Source organism: Pezoporus flaviventris, unplaced genomic scaffold, assembly GCF_033815535.1.
Source record: "Pezoporus flaviventris isolate CSIRO_AGI_PZ_B2104156 unplaced genomic scaffold, CSIRO_AGI_Pfla_v1 ptg000001l, whole genome shotgun sequence".
Taxonomy (NCBI): domain Eukaryota; kingdom Metazoa; phylum Chordata; class Aves; order Psittaciformes; family Psittacidae; genus Pezoporus; species Pezoporus flaviventris.
The window spans coordinates 18,767,793-18,782,904 of NW_026892549.1; the positions used below are offsets into that span (position 1 = coordinate 18,767,793).

Sequence of the window (15,112 nt, forward strand, 5' to 3'; positions counted from 1 at the left end):
CACATGAGGAAAGACTGAGGGAGCTGGGTCTCTATAGTTTAGAGAAGAGGAGACTGAGGGGTGACCTTATTAGTGTATATAAATGTATAAAGGGGGAGTGTCACGAGGATGGAGCCAGGCTCTACTCAGTGGCAAACAATGATAGGACAAGGGGTAATGGGTACAAACTGGAACACAAGAGGTTCCACTTAAACTTGAGAAGAAACTTCTTCTCAGTGAGGGTGACGGAACACTGGAACAGGCTGCCCAGGGAGGTTGTGGAGTCTCCTTCCCTGGAGACATTCAAAACCCGCCTGGACACATTCCTGTGTAACATTATCTAGGTGTTCCTGCTCCGGCAGGGGGATTGGACTAGATGATCTTTCGGGGTCCCTTCCAATCTCTAGCATACTGTGATACTGTGATACCTTTTGGCCAGGGCAGATATGGTATTTTTAATTTTTCTGTTCCTAACTGTATGAAAATACTGTGTTTATAAAATGGGTATTTCAGTGGTCTGAAAATTGTCTGATCACAAAGTCAACACTCTCATTTCCCTTGGAAATATTTTATTCTGTTCTTTAAACTGTTATTTACACACAGTAGTCTGTGAATGTTTATATGTAATAGAAATACACTAATACTGAGAAATGAACTACAGTCTTGCAACACTTGCATGAAATAGTGGAGATTTTACAGTAGATTTATTTAAAACCATTGTTTTCCATTTTCAGTTTGTTACTAAATATTGCTTTTACTAGTTTGTTTTTTTTTAACAGCTACTAGCAACAGTTCCACAAAAGCAAATTTGGTGTGTTCATAATGCAAAACATACCATAACCAATTACACTGCATTAGTGCAGTATATTTAAAATAGACCATCAGAATACAGATCAGCATTTGTTTACATGACTTCACATAGTAATTAATCCCCAATTTTCATAAGATTATTTTATAGGTGTGCCAACTTCCTGTACTATAGCAGCATTTACGGGGGATTATTACACAAATTTATAATGACTAATATATAATCATTTATAATTTATTTTAATTAAATGCTAGTATATAATAACTTTTAAACAAGGAAATGTTAAAAATAAGGGCTCAAGTATAGCCCTTGTTGTAGTCTGTTAATAAATCTTCCCACTTAGAGTTATTTTGCTGTAGGATCTACATGCACAGTGAATAGAGTAGTATCTGACCAAAGCTTGAAATGAAGAGTTAGAAATGGCAAATGGCGCCATCAGATAGGAAAGCTTGATCAGATAAGGTCAAGGAAGAATATTACAGAATAGAAACTGTATAGAAAGCAAATGAAATATCACTGAAGGAAGTTTTAATGTGGTAAGTGGTTTTGTGTGCTACTGCACGAGAGCTTTTTGCACGTCTCCTACAGTGAATTGAAGAAAGTGCTTTTCAGAATGAAGATGCTTTTGTCCCACTTACCTACACAAGCAGAGGTAAACAGGCAGAAAAACTGTATTTTGCATCTTCCAAAGTTTTTGAAATCTTTCTAGATTTTTTGCCTACTTTTGCTGCAGTTTATCTGATGGGTTTTTGCTCAAATTCACTCAAATCTTTTGGACTTTTGAAACCAAAACATTATTTGGATTTATGTGACTGTGCCTTTATCCTTCTGTCTTTTCTTGCTGGTGACTCTTTTATGTGTGTGTATATATGTGATCAAGAGCAGTACTGTATTTGTACGGGGCTCAGAGAGGTGACTGAATATCCATCTTTGGAGATCTTATTTTCTCTTGGCTAATTTGTTTTCTCATTCTAAAACATATCTTACTGTTTCAAAAGAAAATGTATTAAAGTACAAGCACAGTTGGTTACCATTTCATAAACATGGTCATGCCATATATGTGCAGTAATGGAGATAGTATACTGTGAAAACAGGCTGAGAATGAAGATGTGAGACCAAAATAAGGAATGGACATGATCATGTGAATGATTCTGTTAATGAAAGAATTTATTTTCTGCATGCTTTATATGAAGATTGAAAACATACCTTCAGGTTTCTTTTCATACATGCAAACTTGTGTGCTTGCTTTGATGTCTTGCTTAAATTCTTAGCATTGTGTTCAGTATCTTTCAAAATTATTCAAGTGATTCATTTTGGGATGACAAAGAAAGTATTTTTAGCAATTGCTGAAATAACTGCTATGAGCAGGATAAACTGCAGACAATGATGCATAATGGAGCAAGAACCGAGCCTTTCAGACCCCAGAGTGATTTTGATGATTTTATGTTGCTAACAGATAAGCTGTAAAATGAAACCTATAAGAGAGGGCTATCTTGGGGCTCATGATAGTAGAACAGCAGATATTCTAGAGTTTGAGAGCTTGCCTGCCTTTTTCTACTTATATCTTTTACAGTTCACTTCAGCAGATTCTTATTTGCAGAGCACCTGTAGGCCTGCAGCTGATGCGTCATGTGGTAGAAAGTTCAGTTCATTTAGCTGTTTTGTTACTTTCTTGACTTTTATTATTAGTTTTCTCTGTCCTCCTGTTACAAGTATGTGTATGTGAAGGAAGAACTGGTAACTGGGCTACCTAGACCTTTAGTCACATAAGACAGCTCCTTCCCAAGAGACCCAGGAGCTGGGGAGGAAGCAGGGTAAGCGGAAGTTACTTTTGCAACAGACCTAAGTATGTGCCTTTTTAGTGTATATTAAAAATAACAAACAAGTAACTCAAAACCTGAATAAGGAATAACTCAAAACATAGGAGATCAGTATTCCTGTAGTGAATTCTTCAGTGAGACATGTGGACTCAGAGGGTCCACTGCTGCCTGTTGTGATCTCCAGTGCCCATCCTGGCATGTATGGAAATGCCATTTATCAGCTACAGATAAGTATCTCCAGTGGGATGTTACAGTCAAGTTACCTTAAACAAAGGATGGGATGGAGCAGAACTCGTGTTTAGAATTCATGTTGTCCTTATGTCCCAGCTGTACTTTGCTGCTCTTTGCTTCCTGGCCCATGAGTTTCCCTGCAGCTACTACCTTGCCTTCAGCTCGTTGTTTGTGCAACCATCTCAGCTTCTCTCATGAAGCCTTCTTAGTCAAAGACAGTGGTGAGTGCTTAGGTCTCACACTCAGCTCCAGCGATGATATGGCCAGGTTATGGTCCTGGGGACCAGGACTGAATGTCCACAATGGAGCACACTTGTCTTGCCATGGAGAATCAGCCACTTACAAAGTCATTGGGCGAAATCCTGCTCAGGCTCTGGTGAAACGCATTAATGTCACTGATCCTTGTCAATCCAAGCCATGGTGGTCTTTGGAAACCTTGATCTTATCAAAGGTGTGTAGTGCAGGAATGACATTTTGGGGAGACATACCAGCAGATCTGGCATCCCACCTGTTGAAAAAGTCCAGCGCATTCTGTTCACCTACATGTGGTCCCTTCAGTCCATGAACGCAAAACGCACTGGGGCAATAAGCCAAAATGTATGTTTCTCTCCAGTACATCTCCAGTGACCTTAGTTCATCTGACTTCTTTTAATAGATGCTGTCATTTTTGTACCTCACTATTATTAATCCTGCTCATTAAGTAGTTCATTAGTTGCACTGATCCCTCATTTAATGCATGCTACTAAAAAAAAAAAAAGATAATTGAATTTAACTTCACAACCCACTTATAGATAGATAGATAGATAGATAGATAGATAGATAGATAGAAAGAAAGAACTCCATGGTAATGCCTTTTTTGCTTCTATTATTTTTTAATAATTTTTATAATTAGTCTGCGAATATCTTCCATTGCCATAAGATTTAAAATATTGCTCTCACAAGCAAAATATTTTCAAATACTGCAAATAAATGTGTAGTAGTGAGCAAAATGCTTTAGAATAGGATGGTTTGATTTTTTTGTTTTGGTTTCTGGAGGCAGCTTGAGATGATAAACCATACAGAATGCTTTAGATGTTCCACCCTGATTTTGCTGATGCATACAGTTGTATTTAGTGCTGTTCAAAACTTGGAACATATATGAAGGGATTGTTAAGCTGAACAAATAAACAAACAAAAAAAAAATCCCCAAAAGGTTTATTTGGGAAAGTTTTCAAATTTTCGTCTTAATAATGAGGTTTTCTCACTTTTAAAAGTCCATATGCAGTTTTTGATATTTATAAAGAAAATAAAATCTAGACAGATTTTTGCAGCCAACCATTGCTATGTATTACAGTGTATAATCTACAGCCATGGGAGACAGAAGTTAAAGAAAAAATCTCTGTAGCAAAGTAACAGGCTTTGGAAATGCAATAAGCCTTTGGTCAGGAGACTTTCTATTGCTCAAACTATTTCTATTATAGACAGGTATCAACAGGTATGCAGATTTCTGATGGGTTACTGTGTTTTAGAAGATTCTGATTAATGAAGGGATGTACTATGAATTGGTGAATAGTTTTAATCTCATTTGTCTTCTAAGTGGGGAGCCATCTTATCTGAGGGGTGAAGACAGAGAGGAAGAGAACTTTCTGCTTTGGCATGGTTTAGGGTACTACAGATTTGATTTTGTTGTTGTTTCACTAAGAACTATTATTAAAGTCAATTAGAAACTGAATATTTGCAAATCGTTTCAGCCTTAACAGCAGCTGGCTTTTCAAATCCCTTATGAAGCTTCAGTAATCTCATTTAGAACATTTAGTCTGTTATCATGTAAAATCATAGTGGAGCTTCACATAATAGAAAAAGAAATGTTTTATAATCCCTTCTTTTGTGACGAGTACCAAAACCAAAAGCGTAAGGCAGTCAAAATACAGATATGTGTGCAATTAGCTATTATGTATCAAATAGCAAAAGTAATTTGTGTTTTATGATGTAAAGGAGACGGATAAGAGTGTGGAAAGCCCCGTGAAGCTTTTGTTACTTAATGCAAGTTTCAAAAACTGCACCACACTTGCTTTCCCCTTCCACAGTCTTCAAATTGCAGGCTTTTCCTCCTGGAATGGGATTTCATTTATGTGCAATATTGCAGGGAATGGAAGCCACTTGTGATCCTGAAGTCGATTGTTGTGCTTCATCTGGATATAAAAGGAACTGATGATTTTTGCAGAAGAACTACAGTGTGGGGATTTCCCATCTTTTCTGAATTTGACTCTGTCAATTCACTCTTCTGAAAAAAAACTCTTGGGAAAGACTTTTCCACTCATGCTACTCATTTTTAGGAAAAACAGCCTTGTATCCTTTTGGAAGGTAGAGGCAGGGATGGCTCTTTGATTTATTTGCCATGAAGCAGATGGGTAAGGTATTTCCTATGCAAGAAAGTTGAACATATTTTAAATGAAAGAAGTGCAATAGGAAAACTGGTAAAAATATTTTTGGCCAAGTATCTCCTGTGTGCCATTCACTCAAATGCTGTGGATAAGTGTGGATGAGTCAATTCCTTGTGCCAAAGATGGGCTGTATAATGGAAAGGGAACTTTGTCACAGGAATGTTATCCTCAAAGGAAACGTCATCTTTTTCATGTACGGAAATAATTCCAAACCTGAAAATGCATACTGTACAGGGCAAACTAAATGCACAACTGATTTACTACTTCTATGCCATACTAGTAGTTATTTTGAAGAGCAATATTAATGTCAAGATTTGCCACAGGAAATAACAAGATTAGATTATGTTTTTATTTGCAATCATGTGGTTCTTCAAGAAAGTAGTATTTGCAAAGAAATTAAATTCTATCATTGAACTTACCGCATTTCATTTGCGGTGCTGGAAGTGTTATACTTCAGTAGCAAAAAGTGCCACCTCTTCTACCCTCGTTTGGTGTATGAACAGCAAGTGATGCTCCCCTGGTCAGGGAGCAGCAGGCAGGAGCCCAATGGCTGGCTTTCTCCTGCCAGCTTGCTGGCAGCCACACCCCTCATGCAGCACCTCAGCAGCTCTTGTACAAAGCAGAAGGGAGCAAGCTGGATGCCATACAGCAGTGCAACTTGAATATGTGCAGGCTGCACTTTATTTCCTGCCATTTTGCCAGGTGGTATCATTATGACCATAACATTAAATAAAAAAAGAGACGGTGGAAATTGTGGGATGGAAGAATTAGAGTGAGAAAAGCCCATCTCCGCTTCTCTTTTGATGGACAGGGTTTTTTAGTGGTGCTTGCATGGAAACAAATTCTCTCCGTGTCAGTCTGTTTCAGTCACTGCTTACAATAAATGTAATATTTGTGATTTTGCGAATGAAAATGGACATAATTCAAAGGGAGTTCTGGAGACCATTTTATTAGAAAGCATGTGAATGTAGTAATGAGGAATGGGAGGACATCTCTATTTATCTTATTCACTATTTTCTTTGATCATTAAATGCTTTGTCACTCCATCTCCAAACTTCTCAACTGGTGTAATAAAATTAATTGGTTGCCTGTGAAAAAAGGCAGTGTTCGTACATCAGGGATTTGACAGCTGTGATCACAGAATGCAAAATGAATGCAAAATAATTTTGCTTTTCATCACCAAGCAGGCTCTGAAAGCGTAAGACAGATAACGGATGTCAGAAATATCAGCAGTACCTGACTGCTATCAAGTTACATCTTTCTAAATGTAACTGTCAGTTAGCAAGTTCGACAGTGACATGTCCTGTATCTTCACCTCAGTTTTTTTCATTCCTGGCTGATTGCTGTTGTTGGGTAAAACCCACAGCTTGCTGTCATGCCTTTTCCCTTTAGCCCACAGACCATTTCTATTTCAGAAGAGAGCAGGCAGCTCATGACATGGCATCCCTGTGGCTCTTTATTCTGCAATGGGTGTTTGGCAGTAAATATCTTTGCTTATTCCCTGTGTGTTTCTGCACCTGCAATCCCTACAAGTTTGACTTTCTGTACAGCTAAACAACAGTTGTGGCAGTGGATATATTACTCCTTCATGTAAAGCTTTCTTTCTCATCAGCCTGGAGCCTGTATACTGTAGCTGTTTTGACTTTGACTTGATTTGGTTAGCTCTTGGATTGTTTTCAGTATGATTTTGTTAAGTAGTAAAAGCTGTAGTATAACACATCTTAGAAATGCATTGCTGCTGGGAGAAGTAAGCCTGCTAATGTGTGTTTTCACACCCTTGGGTTGGTTTATCAAGGAACGAAAATACTGTTTGGTTGATGAACCTGATCCACATCCCAGTTTTGTGTTGAGAGGGATTGCTAGAGGAAAAAGAAATGAAGGTCTGTGCTAAGCAGCATTAGAAAACAACTGTTGTTGTCCTCCCCAGTGCTGAAATAGGATGCATTACGTAAAATACCCAGCATGTCTGTGCAGAGAGGAAGGTTTGGAGTTGGGTAACACTTTCCTGATGGCAAGTTGCTTTGATAAGTGACATACACTGCGGTGAATACGGTATCAACCTTCTTGGAACTGAAGTCACATTGCTTTTTAGATAGGCTAAGATCTATGGAGGCAGGGAGGAAGGGGGTAGAAATGCTTTTACAAAACTTAATGCTTTTCACATGTTTTAAATATGAAACACAAGGCGGAAGATGTGAGTGCTTGTTGAGGGGAAATTAGTGGTAAGCGGTATGCCTGGGCTGGAAAATGGAGAAATGAAAAATCGCTGAGATTATTTCCATAAAATTCATGTCAGTATACTGTTAACAGACAACGCTTAGAAAAACACATAGACGGTGCTGAGTGCCATGGCACAAGGGATGTGATTCACCCTAAACTTTCTTGGAGGAGGCTCTGCAGAAGAAACTAGCAATGGACAGGGGCCATCATAAGTGAGCTAGAGGCTAAAAAGATAATGGACCAGATCATGAAGTCCTTAAAAATGGTGTCTGTTTGCTTAAAGCACTTGAATCATACAAACAGTGATTTGGTAATGGTGAAAAATGTCCCAGTAACAGGACCTTCATCCTGTAGGCTAAAAATTGAGTTGCTTGTGAAATATTTTGTGTTGCATTGTGAAATACGCAGTGTTGCTTTTGAAAAGTTTGTCTTCCAGTGATAGCTTTTGCTACGAATCGCAGCTGGTTTTACTGCTACACAGTGAGTTTCTCTATGTTGTGTGGTGGCAGCTGTGACAGCAGTCTCTGGGCTTGCGCAGTAGACATGTGGAGGTGGCAGCTGCTGCATCTTCTCCTTGAGCACTGGCTCTGGATCGCAGCTCTGTGTCTTCATTGACTATGACCTATACTGATAGTTGAGGGGTTGATGTGAAGAACCCAGCAGAGCAATGTTGCTTCCAACCCAGCCAGGGATGTGGGACCTTCAACCTCCAAGATCTCTTCTGCCTGGTTTTCACAGCATCTCCAGGGAAAACGTATGCAATTTCTGGTTTGTCATAGCAGTCAAATAATTTTTGGCGATGCTGTGAAGGCACCCAGCCTACTTTTCTCCACCAAAACTTACTAAGTGTCTAAGTTTGATCCAGTTAAACTCTCACCTACTCCGCAGGAGGACTGAAATCCTCCACCACCCCAGTCTTGTCCTCATGGGCAACAAAAGCAAATGTCAAAACTTCAAAATGGATTAAAATTTGCCATTTGTCTTTGGGTTTTGAAGGTGCTCAAGCATTGGCTGGACTATAGATCACATTGTCAGTAAGCCAACATGCAGGTGACAACACTTGGTGACCGGTGAGCCCAGGGAAACACTGACTGTTGCCATTTTTCACTCCCACACCTCTCTGTGGAGCGAGGGAGAGACCTGGGTTGTTCTCAAGGCAGGCATGTGGCAGTGTGCTTTTTATCCTTCTATGAACTGAGAGACAAAATCTGCCCTGTACATTGTAATTAATGCCTCTTGAGAAGGGAGGAATTGCTGCCAAGACATGTGTCGTGGTTTAAACCCAGTCAGGTAACTTGTTCACTCACTCCCAGTGAGTGGTGCCGAGCTGACAACAATCGAGGTCCGTCCCCCCCTGCACCGGGGCTCTCCCCTTCCCCGCTCCCGGGGGAACGGGGAGGAGGATCGAAAGAGTGCAACTCCTACGGGTTGAGGCAAGAACAGTCCAGCAACCAATGTACAACAGAAATCACCACCGCTACTATCAACTACAACAATGATAAGGGAAAATAACAAGGGAAGAGAATACGATACCACTGGCCAAGAAACGAGTCCCACCCGGAAGCCCCTGTCCTTCCGGGTAACTCCCAGTTACCCCCCACCCCGGGCATGACGTGCTGTGGTATGGAATACCTCCCTGGCTAGCCCGGGTCAGGCGCCCCATCTCTGCTTCCTCACAGCTTCCCCTCCTCCCTGGCAGAGCATGAGCCTCACAAAGTCCTTGGTCAGGGTAAACATCACTTAGCAACAACCGAAAACATCGGTATCACCAGCACTGTTCCCAGGCTGGAAGTCAAAACACAGCACTGCACCAGCTACCACGGAGGACAAACATGACTGCTACTGCTGAACCCAGGACAACATGGCTCTCAAAAAACTTCTAGAAATAGGTGGGACAAACAGTAAATACTGTTAATCCAGACCAAAAGGAAGAATTTCATCAGGTCTCCAATGGGTTTGCCTCTGTACTAGTATTTCATATTCACCTGTGGCTCATCAGGAACTGCTAAGTACCATGAGAACAGCCTTTTTATGTTATTGCATGCCTCTGGGATGTGTTTGGGAGGTCCTGGTGCACACTAAGGGGTTCACAGCAAAACTTGGGGGTCATTAGCAGGAAGGGAATCACAGCTAATTCTGGCCAAGGGTGCAAAATACTGGCAGCAAAGAGAAGGGGCCTCTAAATAACGAGTTAAACAAAAAATAAGGAGAGTAAACTAGAGAAACATGTTTGCGGATATTATGCTCTGAGTTATCAGTGCCTTTCCCTCCAACTGATTCTTAGGGATCTCATAAAGAATTTATTAGAAGAGTGGTCTTAAAATGCAATTTCCAGAGGTAAACACCTAGAAAATTATGTTCTGGATGGTTCTTAAGTAGAACAGTAATGTTATGATTACATCAAGACTACTTAACTGATCAGATACAATGCATTACTCCTTCCAGTAGTGTGATGGAAGTAGGTGACAGGTCTGCTGCGAAAGAAGGAGTTAAAAACCCTCTCACTGACTATAAAAAAGATGTCAGTAAACTGTTCCTGAATCCTTGGTTTGTGGTTGGTTTCTTCTTTGTTTGCTTGTTTTGCTTTTTTTTTTCTTTTAATTTTTCTTGAAAAACAAAAAAACCAAAAAAAACCGCACCAAACCCATGCACACAAAAAAAACCCAACCCAACAACCAGAACAAAGCAAAGACGCCTCTTGTCTACTTCTGGCAGTGCCTCTTGTATTCTAGGAGTGATTCCTCTTGTGCTTTATTGACAAATTAATTAGAGAGGAGAACTGTAAGACCTGGTGATGCAGCTTGTCATGATTATGCTGAGGAGCTTAAAATACGCAAACCTTCCCAAATTAATTGCACAGTTATTTCATATATGAGTAGCCAGAATTAATCATTAACCTAATCATACTCTATCCAGCATTATTTCTTTGTTAAAAATTAGTAATTTTAATTGGATAATGAGGTGCCAGTATGACTCATGAATTGTGCATTACCCAAGCTAATAGGAAGAAAAAGGAGCTTACACAAGTAGCACTACAGATGCTGTTACAAATGCCTCCACAGCAAACATTTCATTCTGATCAATTCTTGATTTATTTCAGGATGGCTTTTGAATATCTAGACCATTATAGCTGTATGCTATAATTTTCCCACTTGATCACAGTATGCTAGAGATTGAAAGGGACCTCAAAAGATCATCTAGTCCAATCCCCCTGCTGGAGCAGGAACACCTAGATAATGTTACACAGGAATGTGTCCAGGCGAGTTTTGAATGTCTCCGGGGAAGGAGACTCCGTAACCTCCCTGGGCAGCCTGTTCCAGTGTTCTGTCACCCTCACTGAGAAGTTTCTTCTCAAGTTTAAGTGGAACCTCTTGTGTTCCAGTTTGTACCCATTACCCCTTGTCCTATCATTGTTTGCCACTGAGTAGAGCCTGGCTCCATCCTCGTGACACTCCCCCTTCATATATTTATATACACTAATAAGGTCGCCCCTCAGTCTCCTCTTCTCCAAACTATAGAGACCCAGCTCCCTCAGTCTTTCCTCATGTGGGAGATGCTCCACTCCCTTAATCATCTTCGTTGCCCTGCGCTGGACTCTCTCCAGGTCTCGCTGGATGGCAGCACAGCCTTCTGGCGTGTCAGCCACTCCTCCCAGCTTAGTGTCATCAGCAAACTTGCTGATAGTACACTCAATTCCCTCATCTAAATCGTTGATGAATATATTAAATAATACTGGTCCCAGTACTGACCCTTGAGGCACTCCACTAGTTACAGGCCTCCAAGTAGACTCTGCCCCATAGACTACAACTCTGGCTTCTCTCCTTCAGCCAGTTCACAGTCCACCTCACTATCTGATCATCCAGACCACACTTCCTCAATTTAGCTGTGAGGATGCTGTGGGAGGCTGTGTCAAATGCTTTGCTGAAGTCAAGGTAGACCACATCCACCGCTCTGCCATCATCCATCCACCGTGTTATTTCCTCATAAAAGGCTATGAGATTGGTCAAGCATGACTTCCCCTTGGTGACTGCCCCTCATAACCCTCTTATCCTTGATATGCCTTCAGATGGCACCAAGGATAAGGTGTTCCATCACTTTCCCAGGGATGGAGGTGAGGCTGACCGATCTGTAGTTACCCAGGTCCTCCTTCTTGCCCTTTTTGAAGACCGGAGTGACATTTGCTTTCCTCCAGTCCTCAGGCACCTCTCCCGTTTCCCAAGACTTGGTAAAGATGATGGAGAGTGGTCTAGCAATGACTTCCGCCAGGTCCCTCAGCACCCGCGGGTGCATCCCATCTGGACCCATGGATTTATGGATGTCCAGATTGATCAACTGGTCTCTAACCCATTCCTCATCGACTAAGGCAAACCGCTCCGTTGACCTGACTTCATCTAAGGTCTCAGGGGTACAGGGCTCTTCAGGACTGCCCGCAGCAGAGTAGACGGAGACAAAGAAGGCATTCAGTAACTCTGCCATCTCTGTATCTTCTGTCACCAGGGCACCCCTCCCGTTCATCAGTAGGCCTACATTGCCTCTGGTGTTAGTTTTATCTGCCATGTATTTGAAAAAGCTCTTTTTGCTGTCCTTGACCCTTCTCGCCAGGTTTAATTCTAAGGAGGCCTTAGTCATCCTAGCTGCCTTCCTACATCCTCTAGCAGCAGCCTTATATTCCTTCCAAGTGGCCAGCCCCTCCTTCCATGACCTGTAAACTCTCCTCTTCCACTTGAGCATACCCAGCAATTCCCTATTTAGCCACGCAGGTCTCCTGGCCCTCTACCTTGACTTCCTACGTGTCGGGATGCTCCGATCTTGAGCTCGGAAAAAGCAATCCTTGAATGCCAACCAGCTATCTTGGGCCCCTTTATCTTCAAGCAGCCTTGCCCATGGGATTTCCCCTAGCAATTGCTTGAAAAGGCCAAAGTTTGCCCTGCTAAAGTCCAGGGTTGCAATTCTACTTGGTATTCTACTAGTCCTACCACACAAGATCCTGAACTCCACCATCTCGTGGTCGCTGCAACCAAGGCAACCCTCAACCCTTACTGCTTCGACCAGACCCTCCTTGTTAGTGAGGATGAGATCCAGCAGCGCTCCTCTCCTGGTCGGCTCATCCACCATTTGCAGGAGGAAGTTATCATCCATACACTGGAGGAACCTCCTGGACTGTGGCTGGGTTGCCGAGTGGTCCTTCCAGCAAACATCATGGAAGTTAAAATCCCCCACGACAACCACGGCCTGTGACTGTGAGGCCGCTCTCAGCTGCCTGTAGAAGGCCTCGTCAACTTCCTCACCCTGATCTGGTGGTCTGTAACAGACACCTACAACAGTATCCCCCCTGCCAGCCTGCCCCTTAATTCTCATCCACAGACTCTCAACTCGCTCGTCATCTGTCCCTGGACAGAACTTGGTGCATTGTAGTTGCTCCCGCACATAAAGAGCAACCCCACCACCCCTCCTGGCTGGCCTGTCTTTCCTGAAAAGGACATAGCCCTCCATGACTATATTCCAGTCATGTGAGCTGTCCCACCACGTCTCTGTAATTGCCACCAGATCATAGTCTCCTGACTTAACACAGTTTTCCAACTCCTCCTGCTTATTTCCCATGCTGCGCGCATTGGTGTACAGGCATTTCAGGGAGCGAGCTGAGCACACCGATTTCACCCTAGGATTATAGGAGGCCTCCCAGTCTTCATCAATTCTGGAGTGCTGCCCCACTGGGGCAAGCCCAGCTACAACCCCATCCCCCTTCGAATCTAGTTTAAAGCTCTCCAAATGAGCCCTGCTAATTCGTGCCCCAGCATCCTTTTGCCCCTGTGAGACAAACCTTTCCCACATGCCATTGTCCAGACTGGTGCCCTATAAAACCAGTTGTTATCAAAGAATCCAAAGCCCTGCCTGTAGCACCAGTCTCGAAGCCAGTCGTTTATGGACTGAATTTTCCCATTCCGTCCCACATCATCAATGGAAGATGGAAGGAGTGAGGAGAAGATCACTTGTTATCTAATTCTTGTGAGCTTAACGGTGAGGCTCAAACCCTTGGACAAGGCCCAGTCTCTAGTTCTGGGTTTCTCAGCCCTCCTCTGACAGCAAAATAATATGAGCAGTGAATGCGTGTGGGATTCCTGGATTAGCAGATTAGCAACAAATCCTGAGTTTGCAAGAGGATGGGAATAATTTAATTATTCCAGGAAAAAAACAAATGCTCTAGCCTCAGAAGCCTAGAAAATATTGTTGGAGGGATATTTGGAGAAAGGAGAGTAATTAATAAAGAAGCCTTCATAAAATATATTTCCAATGTTGATAAATATGTTATGTGCAAACAGAAGCTGTACCATACTGCCTGAAATGAGAGCTTTCTTACCTCTCTCTTTGCTAAGAGGTTGCTGGATAACATACAACAAACCTACAGTGATACAGCACCATTTGAATAGCTTTCTCCCAGGTTCTGTGATGAGAGCAAATAACTGGCTAGGTAGGTGGCAATTCTCCTCTTTACCAAAGACAGGTGGAAGCTTTACGTATGAGTTGACCCTAAAGCCCTTCTGTGATGCTTTTCCCCAGCTTTCCATGCCCAACAGAGCTCCTCTTTCCGTCCAGCTTTCCTCATACCAAATCTTCCCATGCACTAGCTAAGATCAGTGAAGTACAGGTCTATTGCTCCTGGCCTACGCCAGACCTGAAATCTGGTTGTGCACTGATGGCAGCTTCTGTGGTTTCTCCTTTCCGGCCTTGTGCTGAAGCGCCTATTCCTCTGCATACCTGCTCCTGCACCAGCCCTTACCGTGTCTCCTCTGCAGCCATTCTGTTCTCATCACCTTTCTTGGCCTTGCCTCCCCTCATAACACTTGGTTACAGTAATGGCCTCTTTGAAGAGGATTAGAAATTAGTAAACTAAGTGGATGATTATTTCCCTGCATCAAGCTGCATATAGGTTAAATGGGTGGGCGTACTCTGTAAGGAAATTCCTTACGTCTGATAATTGAAGATGGATATAGAATCTTTTAATGTTTCTGAATGGCTTTGTATGATTCTTTTTCAATATTAATGTATTTTTATAAAAGAACAGCCAGAAAATTCCATAGGAAACAACATTTCATAGGATATCAGAATAGTTTAGGAGCAGGAATCTTATGGTGGGCAGAACAAATCAGCTAAGTGATAACCCCAGATTTCTATCATTCATGTGTACAAATAAGACACAACTAATGTGTCCTGTCTTTGTTACTTTATTTGCTTAAAATGATACGATATCAAAACAGATGTAATTCAAGAATAAGCTGTTACCTGCTAGCACTCCATTGGGGCTCTCCTTGGTAGAAAGGCTATCAATTCACCACTTCTGCAGCAGGAAGTTTGTCAACTTTTCTCTTGGACTGTCAGTTACCTTTGCATCGTCTCCAATCCTAAGTAGACACAGAGTCTGTTGATTAAATATTTCCCCACTGTTTAATTAAATATTTGTCCAGTGCCTGTGAGAAAACTGTGAACCTGCTGTGTGAAAACTTGCTTTTCCTCACCCAGTGAGAAAGCTGTTGTTTCTCAACAGAAGCCCTTTCAGTATTTGGAATCTCCTGTTTTATATGTGTGTGGAAAACACCTGTATTTTTCACAAGCACATAAATGAGGAGACCAAT

At 41.9% G+C, this 15,112-nt stretch overlaps 1 protein-coding gene across 3 annotated transcripts in view; it reads left to right on the top strand.

The window, feature by feature from the left end:
- PRKG1 (protein kinase cGMP-dependent 1) overlaps positions 1-15,112 on the top strand; it is a 483,102-nt gene that overhangs the window by 219,552 nt on the left and 248,438 nt on the right. The gene's annotated exons all lie outside the window — the stretch shown is intronic.